Source organism: Mus caroli, unplaced genomic scaffold (genome assembly GCF_978045245.1).
Source record: "Mus caroli unplaced genomic scaffold, Mus_caroli_1 scaffold_19, whole genome shotgun sequence".
Classification (NCBI taxonomy): domain Eukaryota; kingdom Metazoa; phylum Chordata; class Mammalia; order Rodentia; family Muridae; genus Mus; species Mus caroli.
In genome coordinates, this window is record NW_028227274.1 from 40,994,965 (window position 1) to 41,021,749 (window position 26,785).

The following is a 26,785-nucleotide window of genomic DNA, read 5'->3' on the forward strand; positions in this document are numbered from 1 at the left end:
GATAGATTTTTGAGTTCTGGGTTGGCCTGGGACAGAGCAAATTTTGGCTCAGGTGTAGTAGAAATGGTAATTTCAGGATGGGGTCCCACCAGCTCAGTTAGTATCTGTGCTGAACATAGGCAGGCATATTTCTAAGTTCAATGTCATGTTAAAACAAGTGTGTGCTTGCTGTCCTCTAAGAATTAAGGGCCTGGGTTTTAAGGATGCTAATTCATAGGATAATCAAAAGGAAACCTGGAGTTAATGACTAAACTGATATGCAAAATAAAAGACCAGAACCAGATTATGATTTGCAAGAGATAGGTTATCTTATCTTTTTTAAAACACCAAAACTAAAAAAAAAAAGAAAAAGAAGCTATCTAGAGAGAGCTGTCTGGAAATCTCCAAAGAGATTTAAACATTTAATAGAGACCAAAACATTTTTTTTTTTTTAAAGAGCAATTTTCTCACTGTCTTGAGCAAAACAGGTCATCTGCTTGGAAACATGATTTGACTTTAAGTTTTTTTATTCGATGCTCCCCAGCCACCCCTTCCCTAAGAACCCCTCTCTAAGCCAAGGTTGGTCCTTGGCAGCCATAGTTGACCCTGATTGTTCGAGAACAGTTTTATTGTTGTTATTTAAAATTCTCTAGTACATTCTTTATTGGATCAGAGTATTTAGACACTGGAGATGGGATTTTTGAGCAATTTTCTATCCTTAAATTTCTCATTATGTTTTCAGCTTTTATGTGTTTTTGTTTTGTTTTGTGCTGTTTTGTATTGGTGTGTGTGTGTGTGTGTATGTGTGTGTGTATGTGTGTGTGTACATGTGTGTGCATGTGTGTGTTTCTTTGTTTTAGAGCATCACTCTCTGGTATCCCAGGCTGGCTTTGAACTTGGTATGTAGCTGAAGCCAGTCTTGAACTCCAGATCTTCATACCTCCCCCTCCAGAGTGCTGGCATTACAAGCACATGCCATAACACTTAGCATTCATTTTATTTCAGATAAATTACGAGGAGACCACAGAAAAATTATAGATTCGTGATTTTGTAATTTGTAAAATATGTAAGTGTGTAACTTGTAATCAACTTTATATAATTCAAGGTTCTATTTATTATTTATGTTTTATATAGACACACCTAAAAGTTACATACAAAACAGTTTGAAACCAGTGTGTCTGAAACTGGCTTAATCCACTGAAATGTTTGGGTCTGTACAGTAACAAGTTCTTAAAACTTAGGATATTTTGATGAAAAATGTCAGAAACATGTCTTTTAAATTCTGTAGTAGTCCATATGTCTCCCTGTCAATCAGCTCCAAGGGGTTCTTGCTGAGGGTTTGTTGTTTCAAAGTTCACCTTGTAAATGCTTGCAATGTTTCCCCCTTTGACCTGTAAAAATGAAGACTCTTTCCTTTTTTTTCCCTTCAGAGACCATATCACATCCTCTCCAGTACTTCCAGCAAGGAAATTGTGAACATGTTTGAGACAGCAATTGTAACTTACCCTTCTGCCTGGTCACAGGAGATGGTATCCCTTCTTAAAAATGTGAGACAGAAGAAAGCACCCTAGGAGGATATCCAGAAAATCCAATAGCGGTCACTCAAACTCAAATGCCTGGCTTCCTTAACTCAACCTAAAAATCTTTGGATGACTCTTTGTCTTCTAAACCTCACTGTGTCCAGATTATAATTCTCAATTTCTTTATATTTCTTGGGCATCTTCCAGTGGTCTCTCTGCCTATAACTGGTCCCTTCACCTACCTATGCAAACCAGAGACCAGGGTTCACTCACAGTTTCCATATCTAGCCCACACTAGATCTTAGATTAACACTCTCAGTAGCAATTTAAGCCGCTGTTACTGATCTTCATTGCTCTGGCTGTCTCCCTGAACCAGCTGCTGTCATGCTGAAAGACCCCCGGAGGGCAGACACTCACTCAAGCCTCGGGACAGCCACGCACCCAAGAAGACACTGAGACCGAACTTAAGATGTAGAGAGTAAGATTTAATAAAGCAACAGCAAGAAAGCACATAAAAAGCACATAAACCAGAGCTCTGGGGTCGAAACTCATACACCCAGCATGGTGTAGAGGAGAATCGACGCCCGGCCCAAATTTTTCCAGGCTTTTATAGGAAAAAGCCAGGGGAAAAGTACAAGTTTTATGTCACCAAGGGGTCGTGTCCTATATTTTGGCAATATACCCGATCTATTGGAACATTTTGGGGTAGTACCAGGAGGCCCCTATCTCAAAAATGTTCTTGGAACAGTCCTCAGTTAGGAGGGGTAGGACTAGGTTTGTTCCAGGAGACCCTTATCTAAAAAATGTTCTTGGAACAGTTTTCAATTGGGAGGGGGTCGGACTCTGGGGTGAAGAGTTCAGGAATGTACTCTGGGGTGAGAAGTTCAGGTGTGTTCCGGGAACAATCTCTAGATGGGAGGGGTAGGAGGACTCTGAGTTGAAGAGGGTCGGACTCTGGGGTGAAGAGTTCAGGTGTGTTCCGGGAACAATCTCTAGATGGGAGGGGTAGGAGGACTCTGAGTTGAAGAGTTCAGGTGTCCAGTAATTTTCCTCTTTCATTCCCCACTCCTTCTAGTGAGTAGCTCTAATCTTAGAGCGAGTTTTCGGCCTCCTGGAGGACTCGATATTGTTGCATTTATTTTTTTTTTTTAACATGGGAACAAAAACAGAATAAGAAGGATTAGTAAACAGAACTAGGCAGTGGCCCTTTTAGCGAGGCTTGAGGGTCTGGGCATGATGTAGGTGCACATAGATCAGATCTCTGGCTGGAACTGGTGAGATGTCCTTGGGGTACCCATCTCGTTCACTGTAGCCAGTTGTGACCAGACTTTTTTCTGTACCACCTGCAAGCCTTTTAACTTAGCATACAGATTATTATTATAACAACATAGGTTTAAACACATCATTTAAGACTATGATGGGCATAGGAGTCTCATAAAGGATCTTAAAAAGAGTAAAACTGAATCAAGAGGGAGTATTTCTAGTACGTTTGAATAGGGCATAGGGAAGGAACACCAAGTCTGTGCCAGTCTCCACGATTAATTTTGTCAAGGTCTGTCTTAGAGTTTTAAACTAATTTTTTATCTGTCCTGAGCTCTGAGGTCTAGACACACAATGTAATTTTTATTTGACCTCTAAATACTTGGCCACACCCTGACTTACCTGGGCAACAAAGGCAGGGCCATTATCTGACACTATTGCTTTTGGCACTCTGAACCTTGGAAAAATTTTTTTTAATAATCTTTTTGATGACTATGTGAGCAGTCTCATTTATCTATTTTGAGAACGTTTTTTTCTCAGCAAAGTCTATTTTTCAGTTGATTATTGCTCTTTGGGATGCCTGTTTGGCGGTTAGATCTGCCATCTGATTTTTTTTTTTTTTTTGTTCACAGCATCTTAGGTCTTTTTCTGCAGATGTCAACAGCTTTCTTTTGTCTGTATATTGTTCCATACAGTGGCAAAAGCATACCTGCTGTCAGTGTAGACCACAAGTTTAGCTTTCTGGGCTGAAGTCTCTTCTGGAAGACCACTCGCCCAAATTACCTGTTTTCCATCTGCCACTGCCGCTCCTGCTTTCCTTCTTCCCTCCACCACAAAGCTGCTACCATCTGTGTACCAGGCAGGCACACCTGGCCAAGGCTGATCAGTCAGATCCCTCCTCGTTCCAGTTTCTTCAGCCAGGACATCAGCACATTGATGTACAGGAGTGGAGTCATCCGCCAAGGGGAGGTGGCAGGATTGAGGATGGCAGGTGGAGCAAAAGTTACTCGATCATTTAGCAACAAACTCTGGTCGTGGGTCATCCGGGCATTAGTCATCTACCGGTCAGGGGGCTGTCGTACAATACTCTCCAGAGCATGGGGAGCGATTATAGTCACATGCTGACCCAGGGTAAGCTTGTCAGCGTCTTTAACAAGCAGGGCTACTGTAGCAATGGCTTTCAGGCAGGAGGGCCAACCGCTGGCGACTGGGTCAAGCTTTTTAGATAGGTAGGCCACTGGCCGCTTCTAGGGCCCCAGAGTCTGAGTCAAAACCCTGCGGGCTACTCCAGCCCGCTAATTAGGACTGGTTGCCGGTGAGGGCTCTGGCAGGGGCCTGCCTTTTTTTACCATGATTGTTACCTCCTGAGCTGCCTGCTTTGCTGCTGCATCAGCCATCTGGTTCCCTCGGGCCACAGGATCTTGTTCTTTTTGGTGGCCCGGACAATGGATAATAGCCACTTTCTTTGGCATATGTATAGCCTCTAGGAGGGCCAGAATTTCTTCTTTGTTTTTAATGTCTCTTCCTGCCGAGGTAAGTAGCCCCCTCTGTTGGTAGATGGCCCCATGGATATGGGCTGTAGCGAAAGCATAGCGGCTGTAAATGTTGATCGCCTTACCTTCAGCCAACCGCAGGGCTTGAGTTAGCGCCAGGAGTTCAGCCTTCTAAGCCGAAGTTCCTTCTGCCAGAATGTCAGAGCAGTGATAAGTAGGTGAAGACTCAGCGGGTTAGCAGGGGAAGCGAAGGTCACTTGTTCTGTCAACAAAAAGCTCTGATAATGTGTCTATCAGTCAGGGGAACAATTGGATCATGTGCCAAGTTTTGTCTCAGAGTCAATTTATCTGCGTCCTTGACCAGAAGCCACTATGTGCAGACAAACAGGCCATCTTACAGTCACCAGGTCTAATTTTTACAAGTATGCCACCGGTCTTTTCTAGGGTCTCAATTTTTGAGTAAGAACCTCTTTGGCAATACCTTTGTTCTCAGTCACATCTAGGAGTCCCAAAGTTGGGGACAACATTAGGGCAGTCTCAATAGCATCTAAGGCCATCCAAGGTTGTTCTTTATTTCTTATACGAAGGGCTGTTTATCTTTTTAATTCAGCAAAACCTGGAATCCACAGTCTGCAAAGGCCCGCAGTGTCCAGGAACCTTTTAAACTTGCTTTGCATTGGTCAGTGGAGGAATATGAAACACAGTCTCTTTTTAACTGCTTCAACAGGTAGGCCACCGGTCTCTTTTAAGGACTCAGCTTCTGTGTTAGCACCCCTTCTGCTATCTCTTTACTTTTAGCCACGAACAGGTGAAGAGTTGAAGGGTTTGGTCATGAGGGGGGCTCCTCTTCTTTTTGTTAGGACAGTCTCTCACCCAGTGCTCTTTTTTTTTTAACAGTAAACACTTTTATCTTTAGCCAAAAGCTTTCTTTTGTTGCCAGGTACTAAGTTTTCTAGTTTCCCTGACTTTTGTGGCCAGCATTTTATTTTTCTTATCTTTTTTTTAAAAAAATTTTCTGGCTCCCTATTTTTTACAGATCATTTTTAAGTGCTAGCATTATTATCAAGTGTCACTTTTGCTAGGTTCTAGTCTTTGTCATTTATCTCTCTTTGCTCCTGTTTCCTAACTGTAATAGAGATCTCATATAATGTCCCTCTCTCTATATATATATATATCTTTTTGTTCCTCTTCCTTGTCTTTGCTTACTTTGAATGGTATCTAATTATTACATTTATATTCTGTCACTTATCTTTTTTCATAGTTCGACTACCCTGGTTTATCTTTCTGTCTCACAGCACATCTCTGATTCTGACTCTGGTCTCTGTCTTTGTCAGCCTCATTTTACTGGTTCTTCTTTTAAATATTTTTTATTTAGAGTATCTCTCTTATTTCAGACCTAATTTTTTTCATCTCTATTTTTATCTCTTTTCACTGTTAACCTATCTCTTCTGAGTCTGCTGAAGCTTTGCTCTCAGCTCTTCTTTGCAGACCTCTATCTTTCTCTTAACTTCTATAACTTTTTATTACCTCGGTCAGATTGTTGGGGCACTTTTTAGTCCCACAGAGACGAGACCCTCATCAGAGCCTGGCAGTTAGACTCGCAGGTGCTCCTTACCTTGGATGTCTCTCTCACCGGAGCTTAGAACAGACTCACTGCCAGCAGCTCAGGGCGGTGCCTGAGAAGAGAAAACACATGGGGCAGAGAAGGGAGTGCAGCTCTTACATCGGGCTGCACCAGACCACTGATATCTCAAAATGAACGCAATTTTTTCTGTTAACAAGAGACAGGATACAGGGGACAGGGGAATGAGAAGCAACCAGGGAACCTTGTGGCGACCTCAGATCAGACGTGGCGACCCGCTGAATTTAAGCATATTAGTCAGCGGAGGAAAAGAAACTAACCAGGATTTTCTCAGTAACGGCGAGTGAACAGGGAAGAGCCAAGCGCTGAATCACCGCCGCGCGCCGCGGCGCAGGAAATGTGGCGTAAACTCCTGGGAGTGGCAAACAAACACTGGCAGGGAGGGGGGAAGGTGGTAGAGGCAGCAATTTAACCATTTAATAGACACCCGGTGCTCTCTGCACTGTCTTCCCGCATGGCTTGAGCCCTTGGAGGCGGCGGTGGGCCAGGCGGACACAAGGGAGTGCGGGCAGACTCTGGGGGGGAAGCCAAAGGAGGGACGGCGGCCGCAGTCGGCCCCTCCCCAGCTGTGGCAGGCTTCACGGCCACTCCAGGGTGCCAGGCGGGCCGGCAGGCCGCTGCACTCGCCACCACCATCTCACAACTCACTCGCGGGGCCGTGCCTAGAACCTCAGCGCCACTGCTGCTATCAAAGCCCTAACTGCGCCGCCAAAGCCGGAAGTTTTTAGCCCAGCTCTGCATCTCAGAGCTCTTTTGAGCAGCCCGGAGCTCACCAGCACTGAGTTTTTTCCCTTTTCAAACCATTGCTGACAAATTCTGTCCTGACGTCAGTCCAAGTCTACAGTCGACAAAGGGTTAACACACACACACACAGTCTGTCACGTGACAAAAACACAACCAGCCAAACGCCACTTTCTGACGGGGTCGGATTCCACATTGACTCCCTTTCCTGACGGGGGTGGGACTCCACATCCACTCCCGCCCTGGCAGAAAGAACACTGTCCTGACGGGGGTGAGATTTTACATTTACTCCCGCTCTGGCAGCTTGTCCTATTTCTAGAATAATAGCAGACACAACAAGAGCAGATACGAGACTGAGACAAAAAGAAACCAAAAACAGTGGCGACTTCACGTCGCCCACAGGCAACTTACAGAATCAGATGGCCTCTCCAAGGCCGGCCAATTTAGACCTTCCACCAAAGTGATGGTCTCTTGGCTTTCAGAGGGGACCACCAGGCGTCCCTGATCGTCCCCTTGTCTTCCTGAGGCGTCCCCCAGGGCGATCGGACGGTGGACACCGGACACGTCTATCCCTATCCACCCCGCGCTCTCTCCCGGAGCACGGTCTCAGGTGCTCGTACTGAGCACAGAGCGTCACGCAAAACCAAAACTGCAATCGCACCAGATACAGATTCAGATGGCCTCTCCAAGGCCCACAGATCGAGACCTTCCCGGCCTCCAGAAACAGAACACAGACACCAGACCAAAACAAAACAGAAAATCTTACTTCTGAGTGGGTCCAGGACTTCTGGGTGGTCGCGCTGATTCCCGGCCAATGCACCAAATGAAAGACCCCCGGAGGGCAGACACTCACTCAAGCCTCGGGACAGCCACGCACCCAAGAAGACACTGAGACCGAACTTAAGATGTAGAGAGTAAGATTTAATAAAGCAACAGCAAGAAAGCACATAAAAAGCACATAAACCAGAGCTCTGGGGTCGAAACTCATACACCCAGCATGGTGTAGAGGAGAATCGATGCCCGGCCCAAATTTTTACAGGCTTTTATAGGAAAAAGCCAGGGGAAAAGTACAAGTTTTACGTCACCAAGGGGTCGTGTCCTATATTTTGGCAATGTACCCGATCTATTGGAACATTTCGGGGTAGTACCAGGAGGCCCCTATCTCAAAAATGTTCTTGGAACAGTCCTCAGTTAGGAGGGGTAGGACTAGGTTTGTTCCAGGAGACCCTTATCTAAAAAATGTTCTTGGAACAGTTTTCAATTGGGAGGGGGTCGGACTCTGGGGTGAAGAGTTCAGGAATGTACTCTGGGGTGAGAAGTTCAGGTGTGTTCCGGGAACAATCTCTAGATGGGAGGGGTAGGAGGACTCTGAGTTGAAGAGTTCAGGTGTCCAGTAATTTTCCTCTTTCAATGCCTTTTCTGGTTTGTTGCATGTGTCTACCACTCCTCTCCCTACTAGTCTCATTCCTTTATGTCAGCATCTTCTCATTGCTCTTCAAATAAAGATCAAGCTAATTGAGATACAGTGGTTATAAACTGCCCTTTGAGCCTTTTGAATTTTAGTCAACCTTTCCCTCCTTTGGCTCTGTTTTTGCCTTCTCCTCCCATTCCTCACTATCACATAGCCACACAGGTTCATCCATGTTACTCACTCCTCCTGAATCCCTACTTCCTGACTTGCATTCTTCCAGCACCTTCCCAGATATCAGTACAACTTAGTGTATTCAATGACTGTGGCCCACACAGTACTTTGTACAATTTTATCCATTGTAAGTATAGATACTCAGAAAAGCACTTGGAAACAAGTGGGAGTTTGACACTGATGTCAAAACTACATTGTCACATAGTCAAATGGATGTGTCTCCTTGAGTAGGGAATGTGCTTGCTTGAGTGCTGTTAAGCTGAAGTCGTGTGTTGGACATGGTCTGGAGCTGCATGTGACCAAGTACAGTCAGACCACAGATTGGCTTGGATGGGCCATAAATGGACAAATTATAGTAAGAAATAAGATTCGGTGGCCATTTTATGTCATTGAAAAGCACAGCTTCAGTTCTTAGCTCTGCAAAGCAATGTTCATTCCAAAGTGTTTCTTCTTGATCTGAACTTGGTAAGTGGAGGTTTAGTAAACAGGCTCTCCCAGTCGGGGAGTCAGGAGGGAAGTTCTTTTTAATTCCTGGTACAAGCCATTTGTGCTCATCATACTACAAACTCGACTTCTAGTGTTATTGCAAATCATACATTCTCCACCTGATTTGCACTCAGGTAGGAGAAGGGATCACTGTCTTGGCAAAGCATGGGCTCAATTTCTGTACAAGGGACTCCCATCAGATAGTGACTTTAGAATACTTAGTCAGGATTTATTTATTTATTTATTTATTTGGTCCACCTGTCTGGTCTTCCTAGTAATAACATTACTTGTATTTAATTGGCAGCTGCTTGAACCTAATCCAGACCAAAGCTTTTCTCAATTGACTGACATTCAGAATTTCCCTTACATGAGTGATATGAACTAGGACGCAGTCCTGCAGAAGAGGCTCACTCAAGGCTTCATTCCAACTGTGAGTCAAGCATCCCAAGCCCACATCATTCCCACAGTCTGTTCACATTGCTCTGTGTACATGTCCACCCAGGGGCTCACTTGAGGATCACACCAGTAACATAAAAGCACCCTGACACTAGCTTTACAGATGAGAAAATGGAGGCACATGTGGGGTAAGTTGAACACCGAAAGTCACATGATTGACAAGGAGCTAAGCAGGCTGTCAACATCTGGACTTCTAGGCTTTACCCACGCATTGTCCTGTAAATTGTTCTAGTCTTCCTAATCGTCATTCTCAGAAATATGCTCATTGAAAAGGATTGTTTTTCTTCGTGCAAAGAGGTTTCATATCCGTTGAGATCTATGAGTTGGTTAGTGGGAAAATTCCATGAGCATTTCTCTTGTTTTGTTAGCTTTATTGTACTCATCTATAGTTTTAGACATAGTTTCCATTGTTTGAGTACCCAAACAAGGGATATGGTATCCCATGGCATACTACTGGATAAACCTTAGGCTGCAGCCCAACTGAAGCTCCTCTCTCCTTTGATTTGCCTGGAATTCCAATTATACTACAGGATGTGGGAACATTGGCAAGAGGGATGTGCTCCTGCAGAGGTTGTTAGAAAGAAATCTGAGATTTCTGTTCAAGTCCAAGTGAGGCACTTGTTCTGGCCACATGAGGACATGGCTGTTTCAGGGAACAGCTAGATAAGCTACCCAGTTAGGATGCCAGGTGGAATCTCAGTAGAAGGAAGAACAGTGTGGTGTCATTCAACTGTGCCAGTGTCTACTTTAGTAACAGAAAAGTGATCTGAGGTTTGTGATTGGATGCCTGGCTGATGCATGACAATGGGGGACCCTGGGTACCACCTGCCTCAGACACCACCTTCCTTCTTTTAGGTTCTCCTGAATCCCTCTGAGAATCTCCACCTTGCAGATGTTGGTTCTTTCTGTAGATCTGACTCATTTGGAGGATTTATCAAGCAGTAATTTCTTGACATCACTCTCAGAAATCCTGATATTGAAATCTGGTTGGTGACTGTGATGGTTTGTATATCCTTGGACCAGGGAGTGGCACCATCTGAAGGTGTGGCCTTGTTGGAATAGGTGTGACCTGGTTGGAATGGGTGTGTCACTGTGGGTGTGGGTATAAGATCCTCACCCTAGTTGTCTGGAAGTCAGTCTTCCACTAGTAGCCTTTGGATGAAGACAGAACTCTCAGCTCCTCCTGTGCCATGCCTGCCTGGATACTGCCATGCTCCCACCTTGATGCCTTGATGATAATGGACTGAACCTCTGAACCTGTAAGCCAGCCCCAATTAAATGTTGTTGTTATAAGAGTTGCCTTGGTCATGGTGTCTGTTCACAGCAGTAAAACCCCAACTAGGACAAGTTGGTACCAGAAGTGGGGTATTGCTGTGATAGGCCTGACCATGCTTTTATTTGAAAGAATGTGGATTTTGGGACTTTGGATTTGGAAAGCAGTGGAATGCTTTAAATGGGGCTTAATGGGTCATCCTAGTAGGAATATGGAAGACTTTGTTGCTGGGATTGATTTGAACTGTGTTGACCTGGCCCAAGGGATTTCAAAGGAGAAGAATTTCAGAATGTGGCATAAAGACTGGTTTTGTGGTATTTTGGTGAAGAATGTGGCTACTTTTTGCACTTGTCTGAAAAGTTTGCCTGAGGCTAAGGTAAAGAGACTTGGATTAATTGCATTGACAAAAGAAGTTTCAAAAAAGCCCGGCAGAGACTTTGTTCTCTGGTTAAGTCTTATGAAGAAAAGTTTGAACAAGCATAGCAAGCTTAGAAAGGAAAAATATAAAATATACGGTTTGAGTATTAAAGGAGTACCAGGAAGTGAAATAGAGCAAAATCTTGTGTTCTAGGAGATAAAGATTAAGGGAGTGGGACCTTGGGGCAAGATCCTACCCAGCTAAATTAGATCCAGGCATGGTGGTACACACCTTTAATCCCATGAGACAAGCATGCTGATCTCTACATTCAAGGTCAATCTACAGAGCAAGAACCAGGATAGCCAAGCTTAGGCAGTGAAGGATTTAGAAAACATAAAGCTAGTGATAATGTAATAATACAAGGGGATCATGTTCTAGTTCCTGTAAGCAGCAGAACTCGGCAGCTTCAGCCATGTGCCTCTGGCTCTAGAGTTAAGAATGGAAGGATCTACTGGGAAAATTGATGCTGGTTAGCTGGAGCTAAGGAATTAGCGGTGATTAAGAAGAGACCAGCATCGTTGAGGTGAAATCTTCTGGAAATTGTTTTCTGGGATCACAAAGAAGCTGTGTTCCACAGATACCCAAGGTTGTACCTCATGCTGCGGCTGGACGTGGTAATGTGTAAGAGTCACTCAGGTGGTACTGCTTGTGAAGGAATGCAGGGATCATGGAGAGAAGCTGAGGCTTAGCACTGTGAGAGGCAAGGGAAGCCCATTGGAGAAGGTGAAGCCTCAGCTGTAGTTGATGGCTCAGGATTGAAGGGGTCATGCAAAGGATTTGAGGCTTGGCACCCTGAAGAGAGCCTATGAGAGGCTATTGGTGAAGCCTAGTTGGAGTGGAACACCCCAGTGTATTGAAGATGTCAGTACCATGGGATGATCACCAAGAACAGCAGCCGTAATAGAGTGGATCAACCTGAGCATAGAGTGCTACAGAGGACAGAGATGGAGAAGTGATGCCAACCCTTAGGCATCAAGTGGAATCCCCGACACTGAAAGAAGAAGATGTAACATTGAAATTGCCTTGGAGACTCAAAGATGTTAAAAATGCCAGAGCCATGGGATACATGCTGAGGAAAGCTGCTAACAGGGAGTGGAACCAGCCCAGGAGGAAGCAGTTTGTTGCAGTCAAAAAAGATGAAAAAGGAGTGGAGATCTGAAGACCACTTTGACATCAGCCATGGAGATGCAGAGTTTGGAGTTTGCCCAGCTGGTTTGCTGCCTTGCTTTGGGGATTACAGTTAATTAAGTTGAATGAATCTCAGAAGAGACCTTGAACTTTGGACTTTTAACATTGTTGCAACTGCTATAGACTATGAGGACTTTGAAAGTTGGACTAAATGCATTTTGCATTATGCTATGTTTAAGTATGGCCCCCATAGACTCATGTTTTTGAACAAGTCTATGGGGACCAGGGAGTGGAATGTGATGGTTTGTATATCCTTGGATAAGGGAGTGGCACCATCTGAAGGTGTGGCCTTGTTGGAATAGGTGTGACCTGGTTGGAATGGGTGTGTCACTGTGGGTGTGGGTATAAGATCCTCACCCTAGTTGTCTGGAAGTCAGTCTTCCACTAGTAGCCTTTGGATGAAGACAGAACTCTCAGCTCCTCCTGTGCCATGCCTGCCTGGATACTGCCATGCTCCCAACTTGATGCCTTGATGATAATGGACTGAACCTCTGAACCTGTAAGCCAGCCCCAATTAAATGTTGTTTTTATAAGACTTGCCTTGGTCATGGTGTCTGTTCACAGCAGTAAAACCCTAACTAGGACAGTGACCTTGGAAGGTGACCAAGCAATGGTCATGATTCTGACCTACTGATAAATCCAGGATTCTGAACCTTAGAAATGGTATTTTAATATGGTCTACTTCATTAATCACTGTAGGATAGTTAAACGTTTATGAGAATAACTAAATTAGGCAATCAAAGAATATAAAAGATAATGCTGTCATTAAATGCTATACATCCTTGGAGGGAGCCCAAGTTATTATTCTTAGGCTATCCCATCAGGACTATTCATTACTCTCGGCAATAGGCTTCTATGTTTTAGGAATGATATGGGGATATGAGGACTGAGCCTTGCTTTCCTCCTTAAAGAAAGGCAGGCTCAATTGTGACCCCAATTTTGACCTGGAAGAAATGATTTTGGAGTCCAAACCTCTTCACAAGAAAAAGAAAGGACTGGCTAAAAGGGAGAAGGAAATGAAGAAAAGTGACTCCACTCAGGTAGGTAGGCTCCCCACCAAACTCAGGGAAGTGCAATTCATTCAAGAGCCTCTTGGGGAGGTCATGTCAGAAGCCTACCCCTGCCTGATGCTGGGGGCTTCTAGTAATAAGAGTGGCAAGGCTACAGTGGCCATTAAGGTCTTTGGCTTCACCCTTCTGATACAGCAGCAAGCAGCAAGCAGAAGACAGGTATCCAGAATTTAAAAGATATTGTCATAATTTCCCATCTGGTCTTCTGCAAGAGATAAGAGAGGTGGGGCAACCTCTAATATGTTAGCAGTGAAATTGTAATTAACCTGCATTTTCCATTGCAAGATGAATATATATATATAGGAGGGGGATTCCTATCCTGTCATCTTCTCAGAATCTGTGTGCTTCTGGAAACAGGACTTCCTCAATCAATCCATTTTGCTCACTGAATACTCTGTGGGTTATTGGCCACTTGAGGTTCGCATGTGTCAGCTAAGAATGCTTCTGTTTCTTTGTTATGTTCCCCTTGAACATGTGCCTTCTTCAAGAACATCTTGATGCTGTTCAGAAAGAATTTATAATTTTCAACAGAGAAAAGTAAGTGACTCCTTGGTGGAGACCAGCAGCTTAAATTTATATATTTGAGAGACGTCATATATTTTTAAGATTTTATTTTTCTGATAAAAAGGACATGAATCCCAGAGAAAGATTTTGAAATTGCAGAAGCCTTTTCTTCTTCTTCTTCTTCTTCTTCTTCTTCTTCTTCTTCTTCTTCTTCTTCTTCTTCTTCTTCTTCTTCTTCTTCTTCTTCTTCTTCCTCTTCTTCCTCTTCTTCTTCTTTGGTCTGAGTTATTTTTTTTTCACATCTGTAGAATTTTTAATGAACAAAAAAGTTAAATACAAACTTTCATATGCAAAATAGATGACTGTAAACCTGGCAACTTCAGAGCCAAGTACTAAATCTGTCTCCAAAGGTTCAATGGGGCTGGAATAGGGCATGCTGATGAGCCAAGAACTTAATTTCAGCTATATATATATATATATATATATATATATATAAACCTCTGAGGAAAAATAGGCTTCCATTGAGGAGCATCTTTGGAAGCAGACAGCTCAGGCCAGCCCTTCCCTGGTGAGGCTCACACACTCACTCACCAGACCTACGACTTAACATGTATGCTCACAGTTACTTTGAATCCAGTTTCAAGAGGAAGCCAAGCTACTTCGGTTCTAGAAAAGAAAGTCTCTAAGATGCGCACACCCAGTTTGGAGGATGCACAGATCGAGTTCCTTGGTCACATTTCCAGGAACTGTGCCCATGTCATAGCATCAGACTCTCTAAAAGGCAGCCAGATCCTACAACAGAGCATCTTCATATCTTCCGGCATTTTCAAGCCTTAAAAGAGAGAACCTTAACTGAATGTCAGCAGTTCCCACTCCAGCATTAGACAACCTAGCGAACACCTCCTTCCTCCCCCTGCTGATATCTCTCTGCAGCAGGAACTGGCAGTTTGATTAACATTCTTTCAGAAAAAAATAGTCCAAATTATTTATAGCAAATTATAAAAGAGCAGTGGGAAAAGGGCACTGCCCAATGAGTGAGTGAATTCCTGTGAATACACAGAACAATTCATATAACAGATCCTGCATTTCCCACATTCTTATGGAAATTACACTTTAAAACAAATCACATTAATTAGCATTTGTTCTTGTGTGGGGTGAAGAGTCCAGGGCTCTGAGCAGGGTTGCCAGCAGCCCCTCCACACCTCTAGTCAGGGCCACTGTGGAGAGACCTTCATGAATCTTGAGAGCTCAGTACCTGTGAGAGAAGAGAAATGATCAGGGACTTTTTAACCCACAATGCATGAGGTATATGGAAACATCCATGAAAGAAGCACCAGCAGCTAGAAGACCAGGCGGGGCATTGTCACAGCAACTGCTGGTGAAGGATTTCCCACACCATCTCCTTCTGCAAGAGAGGCATCTGGTGCTGAGTGAATGTGATAGGTTTGTCCCTAGAAATATAATCTGCATATTTACAAGTAAACATCCCACAATCACTCCCATTCAACTGTTGAGGAATTGCATGTGGCTTCATGCTGTAGTGGGTCCACTCTAAGAGGTTGAGATCTCTATTTCTTTTGGTCTTGCTTTGATCCTGTAAATACTGAAGAAGAATCTCACAGATCCTGTGGCCTTTTTGTCCCATAGAATCCAGATATTTAAGACACTTTTTTCGTAGGTCCATCACCACCAGGCTCCAATGTACCTTCCGATGAATTAGGTACCAGAACAAGTTCTTGGTCGAAGAGATTCACCCCTTTGGTCCATCTTTTCACTGCTTGGTAACCTCCAGACTTTAGCTTAGGATAGAAGAATGTACTGAATGCTTGAAGTGCTGGATAGCCTTGCTTTTTACTCCTTCCCACTAAAAGATTCATATAAAAATTGATGACCTCATCATTGAGCCAATGATAGTTCTTTAATGTCTGGATGTCTCCGCGGGTGATTTGCAACTTAAATGCACTGCTCAAAATCTCATCTGGTGGGCCGTGGCCCAGGGCATTACTGATTTCCTTTTCCATGTCCTCTGTAAGTGCAAAGAGATCTTCCATTCTTCTGTCCTTCTCTTTGCTTGGGAAGTTCTTTTCCTTTATCTCAAGCACTGTTATTTCCTGCGCCTGATCCTGGCTAAGGCCAAAGCAGTGAAGGGTGCAGCAGTGGCAGTGGCAGTGGTGGCAGAGGTGGTGGTGGTGGCTGCAGCAAGGACAGCTCTGGGGTTCGCGTCTTGGGGTGTGTTGGCCACCTCTGCTGCTCAGGCCTGGAATGTACAGATGTCTGGCTAAGAATCTTGGCACTATTCTTCCCTTGTGTGAGCGGCCCGAGCCCAGGGCCCATTGCACTACTCAAGTGGCAGCGCTCCAGCAGCACTCTGTTTTCTACTGCAGTGGACACTGATGAGATCCCAGCCAAAAGACCAAGATTAGATTGCTTTATTCACCAAGTGAAGAACAGTCTCTACAATGCTGCGAGTTTATTTGGATTCCGGTTCCAGCTGACCACAAAACCCAATGTGTATTCTGCTTGTAATGGAACACGGAATGGGGGCCCTTCTGGAGAGGTCTTTTCCAACTCTTCATCTTGTGAGCTGATTAGTTCTGGATCCTGCAGCAGCATGCTGAAACTGGGTAATAAATCTCCTAATGGAATAAGTGACTATCCAAAGATCAGAGTGACAGTGACCCACTATCAGCCAAGGAGAGTCCTGCCCTCCTTTGGTTTTACGCTGAAATCAGAAGGCTATAATAGAAGGCCAAGTGGTCTTCGCCATAGCAAAAGCAATCCAGAGCGTTCCTTAACATGGAAGCCTCAGGAGCAAGGTATGACAGAGATGATTTCTGAAGAGGGTGGCAAGGGTGTAAGGCGTCCCCACTGCACCGTGGAGGAGGGTGTCCAAAAGGATGAAAGGGAGAAGTATCAAAAGTTATTGGAGCATCTTAAAGAAGGTGCTCATGGAAGCACGTTCCCCTCCACAGTTTCACACCACAGTTCTCAGAGGATTAAGATGGACACATTAAAGACCAAAGGCTTGGTGGAGGAGCAGAATCATGGCGTCAGAACAACCCATTTTGTTCCAAAACAGTATAGAGTTGTTGAAACAAGAGGACCTCTCTGTTCAATGAGAAGTGAAAAGAGGTATTCAAAAGGAAAAGCTGATACAGAGAAGGTGGTGGGACTCCGATTTGAAAAGGAAGGTACAAGAGGACACCAAATGGAGCCTGATCTGTCAGAAGAAGTGTCTGCCCGAGTTCGCCTAGGAAGTGGAAACAATGGCTTACTCACAAGGAAAATATCAGTGGTCTGAGCTTTTTAACTGATAAATTACCCCAGTATCTGGTGCCATATTTTTGTGAATTGGAATGTAAACACGATGACTATTTAAAAAGCTTCTGTCTTAACATTTTTGGGGGACATTTATGAGAGGTAGACTTTGGACAAGCTGTAGGAGCCAGTTCCATTTGTGGGTCCTTGGCATTAAACCCAGGGTATTAGGCTTATTGGTCAAAGTTTCCGGAAACCCACTGAGCCCAACCCTATGACTTATAAAAGTTTTCTTAGCTCAGACTTCTTTATAAATGTATAAATTGAGGCAACACTAAATGAACTCAGCATCTTGTATCCATATATTTATTCATTTGTTTTTGTATGAACAATGTTTAAAGAGGAGAAGGCAGTTGATTTAGGAGGGGCTGGGTCAGACCTGAGACGGGCCTAAGGGAGAAGAGGGAGGGAGAAATGGTGAAATCATATTTTAATTTAATTTTAAGTTTTAAAAGAACGAAAAATATTGGACTACATGTTATCATTTCAAAAGTTTAAATTCATTTTTTCTTTAATAAATGACACTCTCTCAATCTCTCTTTTCTTTACCCCCTCCCTCTCTCCCTCCCTCTGTCCATCCTTCCCTCCATTAAGAGTACAAAATGACTTTAATCAGAGACAAGCAAATCTAACCTTGGAACAAACCAAAAACAACACAGAAGAGGAGGAGGACGGCTAGAATAACAACCTATAAAGTGCTTCCAAGTCTTCGGGGGACAGTGCTTCAGGGGACAGTGCTCGGCACCTGGCCAGAAACTCCTGATTATCACACACAGAAGAGCTGACAGCAGTCCCTGCCACTCCCACACCTCATGACTTAGGGAATGTGAATGAATATTCTTCAAAGTTGGTGGCAGCACTCTGCAGGGACAGGAGAGGAAGAGAAACCCTGGTTCTCAGCTCTTCAGTTCCAGCTTCAACATTCATTGACTCTGTGACCTTAATAGAATATTTTAGCTGCTTCCTCTCTTTTAGTTCATTGCTTGGAAGGTAGAGGAATGTTTCAGAAGAGCTAGTCTTTGCTCTGGCTAAGATTGATCTAAACAGCCTTTATTCTTATATTTAAATGAATATTTGAATGTAGATTTATATTTTATTCTTTCTGATGACACTGTTAAACATGGACACTGTACACAGTGGGCCTCTTTAGGGCTAGAGAATATCACATAGGGGCCAGAATTCCAAAGCTTGATTAGGTAGGAATAAAGATGTTCCATCGGGAATAAATACATAGGTAAGATTAGAAGTAGCAAAGACTCATGAGATCTTGAAGTGGGGAACTGGATGGGTATGGAATCTGTTTGCAAGTGCCTTATATGTGCATGGCCTCTCACGCTATCTTGTGTGAGGTGTCCTTGATCAGTTAAACTTGATTCTGATGAGAGGAGTCATATGCAGAAGTTTAACAAATGCTGCAAGTTGGGACACATTTTTTTTTCCAACATGGCAGTTGTAAAATATCAGACTCTGGTATGTTTGACCCTTGAGGGCTGATTTTCCTCAAGGTTAGCAGAGACCTGCTTCTCCAGAGGATCAGAGAGTACTCCTGAACTACAGGCAGAGTTACTTAGAACTATTCAGTGAAGTCACACCTCACAGCAGAGATTTGCAACAGTTTTGGAAGGCAGCAAACTTGACCTTGAAACTCCTAACTCTCCAAAGTGAAGGGGGAAAAAAGGCAGTTGCTTTTCTGTCAAGAAATATATCACGCCTTTGTTTTGCTTGGCTCTTTAATTTTTGTATTGGTTAACTAAAATATGGGACAATTTACACATACCTACTCAAGAGTTACACTTAAAGCAGCAGGATGGCTTATAGATCCCAGCGGTCAAATTCAGGGAGACAGAAGCCCCCACATTATGTTATCACTGTGAGATGGCTGGCAGAATTGCCCTGCTGCTTAAGATATTGTTGAGGTCTGACTCTTTCTTGTCTGTGTATTTCACTCCTGTGCAGAGTGTCAGTCACCTAACTGTGCATGTGTTGTAACTGCCCTGTGCTCATGCATACAAGATCTTTGAAGAACTTCTTCGAGTGCCTCACTGATGATGCTAGGTAGAATCATGACGTAGGTGGCTTTACAAAGCATATTTTCAACTCTTGGGGAAACCGAGGCCATCTAATGGTGTTCCTTATGGAGAGTACAAGCATAGCCATGGTGGCAGCAAGCTGGTCCAAGTGACCAGCTTGATTGATTGATTGATATCATGTGGGAAAGACAGACAGGTGGAAGTAGAGTGTAGCTACTGGGGCAAGAAAGTTTGTGTTGAAAACAAGAGCTGAAGGTAAGACTGGCATTTACAGTTCTCCAGATTCTGGCATGGCTGGGACATTGTGCCTCTCTACTAAGAGCAAACACACACGCACACACACATGCGCACACGCACATGCACGCAAGCACGCACTCAAGCACATACACACAGTCACACACACACATACATGCATGCACACATGCAAGCACTCGCAGGCATGTACACACACATGCACACGCACAAGCACGCATACACGCATGCACATACACGCACAGGCACATTTTTAAGAATCAAAAATCACCGCTTTTTTTGAGCTCCTGTCTCTGAGGTTCTGACGTTTTATTTGTGACAATTTGGTTATATTCCATCACTGTTTATCTCAAGACATCTGACCCGACCTTCAGAGGGATGAATGGGTCAAACATAGCAACCCAGAGCTGACTGGATTCTGATCCCGGCTGATACCTCACAAGTGTCAGGGACCCCATGCATGCTCCAATTTCTACCATTTGTTCTTCTGTATTGAAGATCCAACGTGTTAGATGTGTTATGGATTTACCTGCCCTCATCTGGCCCCACCTCCTCCTGGACCTTGCTTGCATCCTCCAAAACAGCAGCTTTAAAAACCATATTTTAAAGGCCGGCAGGTCTCAAGTTCAAATTTCTAGATTTTCTTCCCAGTGGGCATCTTTCTGAGTATGGTTGCTTTCAGAACTGGGGATATGCTGGTGAAAGTGCAGGGTGGGAGGTGGGTAAATGACCAGCGCACTGTGTGTGGTCAGTTAAAAAGAAAAACAAACAAACACACAAAAGAAATCCATTGTGCTTGGGCTGTGGTTCAGTAGTAGAATCTGTGCTTAGAATACAGGAAGACTGGGTAGATTCCCCAGCACCCCCAGAGACAGAATCACTGAACCGGGCTGTGCAGAATAGCTGGTTCTGAGCACCACCTACTGCTGTACATTTTAAAGAAGAGGAAAAGCATCAATAACAAAACAAACAACAGAAAACTTTTCCAAGAGCTCGTAGTAAATGCTTCTTGGGCTTATTCCTTAACTTCAGCTCAAAGTTAGCATCCAACAGATGAATAACCACATTTCTGAGAAGGATTAGGGCCGAGAACTTCACAAAACAGTGGGACTACTTTATCCTTTCTTGTGCTACTCCTGGAATCTCTCCAAGCAGCTTCCTTCCTCCCTTACTCTACAGAGCATCAGAAAGGCCTGAGCAGGGTTTGAATACCAGAGTGCCCCTGAAGTAACAGCCACTCTGCACTGCAGTTGAAAATCTCCAAGGCATTCCCAGTGACTCAGAGTGGAAGAATGAGGCAGCTACCTATGGGGCAACCCTGGTAAGATCCTCACTCTGCGGAAGAATATGTCCTGCCAAGAGCCAATGACACTACTGCAGCCCTGGTATAGGCTGAGGTCATCTTTAGTACACGCATGAATCTCAGGCAGCATAGAGCATTTCTAGTTCAATCCCACTGATCTAATTAATTAGTGGAAGTCCAGAAATGACTGGATTTCCTATCTTTTTGGCTTTCTGGGTAATTGGTGAATAAGTAACTTGGAAGAAAGAGTGTTTCTGTAGCTATGGACACCCACATTGCTGTTGGAGGTTGACAGGGATGCTGCCTTTCATACGTTCAAAGATTAGGCATGGCAAGTGCATTGCTCAGCTCCTCCATGTTCCTGTGTTCTGTCAACGCAATATCTGTCTTCTACTTCGGTCTGCCTGTGAGTGCTATTCACAGGGTGTTTAGTGTGCCTGCTCAATGTGAAACCCTGAGACTCCACATTTCATTCTATGTGCTTTTCTGAACTGGTGGCTGATTTAAAAGTCCCCAGAATGAAAAAAATTTATATATATATATATATATATATATATATATGCTTGTGTTAAACCATAGTGTATGTGATATAAATGTGCTTGTATGGATTAAAATGTCTTCTGTAAAAATATGCACTCAGACATCCTTTGTCAAGTATGTGTGAGTTCATCCCAGGTCACCTGTTCTTACTTCCATTAAGAAGAATGTCCCTTTAGCATGGATGGTGTTGGAGAGTCATAGCCACCCATTTTAGTGGACTCACTGAAGGATTGCACCCAGCATCCTGGCTTCTGCCTTTCACTGTGACCTCAGGTTTATAAATAATCCTTATATGACCCCTTTGAGTTTTGCCCCGCCTCTCTGGGTCCGGTTTCTTTACCATAGCCTTTGGGGATAGTCCAAGGCCCATCATCTGGGCTAAGAGGACAACAAAGGCTTTGGGCATTTTGGGGTAACTCATAGACTCACAACAGCTCCACAATCTCCCAGCTGGAATTTCCTTGGCCTGTCCTGGAGTTAGTGGGCTCTGAAGTGCTGCTCACCAATTGTCCTCTAGCCCCTGCCACACTAAGTTTCCTGTATGCTGTTGCCACTAGCCAGCTGTACAAAGGTCAGGGCTGAGCACCTTAGGTTCTGAAGAGCACCAGCCTTAGGTGTGCACTCTCAGTTTGCAGGCTGCACAGGTGATCCCTTTCTCTGCTACCTTCTTCTCAGATGTGTGTTTCCTCTGTGATGGGTTGGTATAAGAAAAGCAAACTCTCAAAGGCTCTTTGGAAGCAAAATACTTTTGTTATTTTTAACACTATTCCGTGTTCTCATTCCCAAGCTGGGCAAGAATGACCATCAAATACTCAAGGCTCCATAGCTATGAAAGTTAGCCAATGCATGTGCCATCAATATTTTAAGTAGCTGTTTAAGCTTTCCTGTATTCTCCATCATAAGTGCCATTGGCCCCTTTTAAAGCCACTCAAATCTTTAACAGGCTTACCTAGCTGTTTCTTGGTCATGAGCAGAGAGACATACATTACCAGTACTGAGGGTGGCCAAACAATCTCTTTGGCTGATAATATTGAGGGAATCTCTCTCCTTCTGGGTTCCCTGGGCAGATAAAATGAAAACCTAGAGATGTCAAAGACCAGTTTTGCCTTGAGGAGGAATGTGCTTTGTTGGGAAGGCTGGACTGAGATGGAAACTGCCTGGGTTCATCACTTACATTCAGCAAGCTCAAGTTTGCCCTATTTCTCCTGAGCTTTTCAGACATCTTATAACCCCACTTCCAGACTCACCTGTGTACCAGCATAAACCTTGCCATTGTCTGCCCTATGCAAATGAGAACTCGATTTTAGAATGTTTCCCAACACAGGGAGAGATGATGGCAGTTCATAGACAAAATGATCCCAGAGTTCTGACTTGTTTGTAGGTAGTTTTATGTCTCTGTTTTTGTAGTGTTGGGGAGCCTACCTGGGGCCTTCTGCCTGCTAGGTAAATAAATGCTATACCTACAAGCTGCACCACAAGTCTAGACAACATATAAAAATCATTACACAAATCAGAACTTCCAAGTTTCTATTATGCACAGAGAACAGTTTTTGTCAGACATTCACTGAACTCTTTGAGATCAGGTTGCTGAAGGAAACCTTTGGTGTGATTTACATGGGGGCTTCCCCTCACCCCCAGACTTTTGGAAATAAGTAGCTGGTGTTTACAGAAAGGCATAAGAGATAGTGGAAGAAAAACACACACACAACCACACAAAAGCACAACAACAACAAATCCTTTTTAAAGTTCTGTCTCAGAATCAACTAGACTCATCCCCAATAGATGTTTATTACATTAAAAATAAATGTGATTATTTATTAGGAAAATCTTAAATGATCTCCATGGTTTCAAACTCCGTTGTTGGGTGAGTGGCCCACAGTTGAATCTCAGGCCACAACTGTCTACAATTAACCTCTGCTGTTTTCAGATCTGATGCTTATTTACCTACTATCCAAATAATGGAAGTTTCTTCTTTTGTATTACATGGTGTGTGTGTGTGTGTGTGTTTGTGTGTGTGTGTGTGTGTGTGTGTGTGTTTTACACATGTACATTTACATGTGGCTGTGCATTCATGTGCATGATCCTGGGAACCAGACAAGGACATCAGATGCTCTGCTTTAACACTTTTTAGCATTGAACCAAAGTCTCTCCCTGAACTTGAAGCCACCAAACCCAGTTATCCTCCTGTCAATTCCCCATCCCCAGTACCAGGGTTCTGGCATACATATTTTAACTGGTAACTGAAATTGCAACTCAGGTCTTCTTTCTTACACAGCAAGCTCTTTTACCCACTGAACCATTTCCTAGTCTCCCAGAGTTTCAGTATATTAGCTGAGATAGTTTTCCATGCACAAAGGACTGGATACTAGTGACGGTAATTTTATAATTATTTTGATAACCAGGTTTACATTAACAGTCACGTGATGAGCTTTTTATTTGTTTGTTCATTTGTTTCTTTAATCTCAGCTAACTCAATACACAGGTTTCTTCAAAAGGTTCAAACCAAACAGCTCTTCAATAACCGAGCTGCCTCACAGCTAGCACAGGTCACAGGGAGACTCACTGTCTGTCCATAGCCACCAGACACAGAACTGAACACCACCCACACACCATGTCTCAAAGGGGAATTATGAGGAATGCATGACTGCATCAGGACTCAAGATGGGACAGTCTAAGGGAGAAGATCTGGGAGGCTTGTGGCAAGAAGCAACATTGGCAAGCACTCACCTCTTGGAAGGGACTTAGCAGAATGAGCAGAATGGAGTCCAGAGTTAGGATTCAGTCCTTAGGAGATAGACCTCTGCATATCATGATAAAGAAATGACCCAAAGAACCAGTGGACTTTGAAGTTAGAGAAAGGCCATTTTAGAGGATGACTATAATCCTATTAGATTAAAAACAAAACAAAACCCAAAAACTTAGAAGAAACAAATTTCTCCACTGGTGAGGCTGATTTAATTGTGCCAGAGAGACCTTTTCAACCACTCAAGCCTGTGGCCCTTTCAGAAAGAATGTCAATAGATTGCCATTGGGGGCTCAGCAATAACTTGGCGTTTGGAGATTGCAGAGTATTCTTAGAGGGGACTTGGTGGAAAGCTCTGAAGACAGAGCTACTTGAGAGAAGATGGTACCAGAATGCTCTCCCACCCTGGCATGCTACTGTCTGCCTGTGAAGCATTTCAATTTGTATTTCAATTTGTAACTCCAGTAACATGTATCTTAGAAAAATTCTCATGTTAAGAAAACAGTTGGGGAGCTGCCAAGGGATTCTCAGGATTTACTATGCTCGGGCACTACTCATAGTAAATGAAGAAAGGGACACATTCTGAGACGGTGCCTGCCCACCTTGAGGACTTCAAGAAGCTGTTCCTTGCACAGGAAACCAGTGCTTGAGTGGAACATAAGGTTTTGGCACAGTGGCACACTTTGGAAATGCCAAGTGCAGTGCAAATGACCCAAAGGAGTTCATTTTTCATGATCAGAGAAACCCTGGAAGGGCTCAGGCATGGGGAACAATTGCAGATGCGCAGAATTACAGTTCATTTACATGTCTCGTCCCCCATCTGGTGGCCACAGATGGTACTACAACCTGTGCTGCTGCCTAGCCTGGCTTTTGAGGTATTTAGTGCACAAGATCTGGCAAACTCCCTTTGCATATAAAAGTTCTTCTGTGTTCCTGGATTGATCCCCAAATTTGAATTGTAACTCAAAACTTCATTCCCTTCTTTTTCTGCTAATGTCTCCTTTAAAATGAAAGCACCATGAGAGCTTTAAAGAAGCAAGTTTCCTCTTCTGAGGTGAAAGCCTTTTTCAAGATTAGAACAGAATAGCTTTCTCCAGGAAAATCCCTTCCTCTGCAATTTCCAAATTCTTATGTATCCAAACTGTTCATGTTTCTCTAGTTCTCAGTTTTATGACAGCCTATAGCCAGGGCTGGAAGGGGGCAATGATGAAGTACCGTGACAGAGTTTTGCCTAGCATTTGAGAGGGCCTGGACTCAATTGTGCAGCTTTACAAAACGAAATAAACAAAAATTCCCCACCTCAAAACAACAACAACAAAAAACAAAACAAACAAACAAACAAAAAAATCCCAGCAACACCAAACAACACCTGCAGGCAGAGATGGAGGTTTCTCTTAAGTACTTCGAAGGTGTAGGAGGCCTGCTCTGTTCTTCAGAGTACTTAATGCACAGTGTGATATTTCTCATCGAGTGGGTCCCTAGAGCACAGAAGTCTGAGCCAAGGTCACTACCACGTTTCCTATGGGAAGAGTATCTTGGCTTCTACAGCCCCCTGACTTGCTCACAGAATCTGGCTCACAGTTGATTTTGGAAATGATGTGATAGGAACATGGGCTTCCAACTCTGATAGACAAAGAGGGAGGCTACCACTGCTGCCCACTGACCTTACGTGTTGCACACCAAGAAAGCTGCATCATGTCGCTTTATACACATCATCCTAGAGATTTAGAGTGATTAAAGAGTGATATCCAATTAAAGAGTGATATCCCAGCCCCTGGGATCTGCTAGCAGAGGAAGAAACACTTGGTTAGCATTGAAAATGTGGGTATACAGTGCAGTCCTGCTACTCAGAGCTGGGTTCCCTATATCTCTGGTGTACCCTCCCACAGAAGCAGAGTAAAAACTGTTGGGAGTAAAGTTTAGGAACAATGGAGTAAATCAGCTCTCCTGAAGAAATAACATCGGGAATGTACTCAGGTCTGGGATGAGGAGAGTAGCCATTCGCCATGAGCAAAGGAAGCCTTTGGCTCTAGCTCTGCCATGGTCCTTACTCAGTTTTCAGACACTAGAGAGGAGGGTGGGGAGCACCTCCCCAGGGCCGAAAAGAAGGCTGTCTAAGCTTACCTGTCCTCCCCTAAATAGAGCTGGGACTGCATTCTCCATGGCAGCCTTGGAAGCGCCCCAAGGAAACTAAAGAGGAAGAAACCTGTCCATTTGTTCATCTGTGGTCTTCACAAATGGGAATACAAGACTAGGAAGCCATAGGAGAAAGAGGCCTGAGCAAGCAACTGGCATTATTCAACAGGTGGAAAAATTGGCTGAATTCTGTCATTCAATACATGGTAAGGAAACAAGATCTACTAGGAAAGGACACGACAAAGTCCAGAACCCAAAGACCTCCTGCCTTCTCTGCAGATCCCAGGGGACTGTGTTGGAGCACCCACTGCCATATATGACCATCCTCCATGGAAATTAACACACATGATAATACAACACACAATGCCTTCTGCTCACCCCACCCACCCACCTCCCTAGTACACGTCCCATCCCAGCCCCTTTGTGCCCTCCATCTTTCCCTGGGCTCCTACCACCCAATCATCCAAAGGCCCTTCGTGCCTTCATTCATTTTTCTAGACATCCCAGCTTTGTCTGTCCCCTTGTCATAAGATGCAGCGCTACATATGCTCTCAACACTATAATATGCAGAATCTACCTTAGTGGCCTGTCTGATCGCATGCATGTAAGTGGGGGTGGGGAGGGTGGTAGGGGTGGCGTTCAAAGAAATCCAGAGTATGCAAAAACAGAAACCAAAGCAATTCATAAAGCTAGGCAAGCGAGCATAACATTGGGAAACATACGGCTTGAGGCTTAGTGATTCTTTAGATCACAACTGTATGGATTCACGTTCCTTCTTAAATATCGGTGTA

The 26,785-nt window shown here is 43.9% G+C and overlaps 2 pseudogenes; one reads left to right on the plus strand and one right to left on the minus strand.

Moving 5' to 3' along the window:
• Window positions 1–14,950: 14,950 nt before the first annotated feature.
• On the minus strand, window positions 14,951–15,707 carry LOC147000270 (sentrin-specific protease 2 pseudogene; annotated as a pseudogene).
• A 227-nt stretch (window positions 15,708–15,934) lies between these two features.
• On the plus strand, window positions 15,935–16,973 carry LOC147000271 (sentrin-specific protease 2 pseudogene; annotated as a pseudogene).
• Window positions 16,974–26,785: the final 9,812 nt, after the last annotated feature.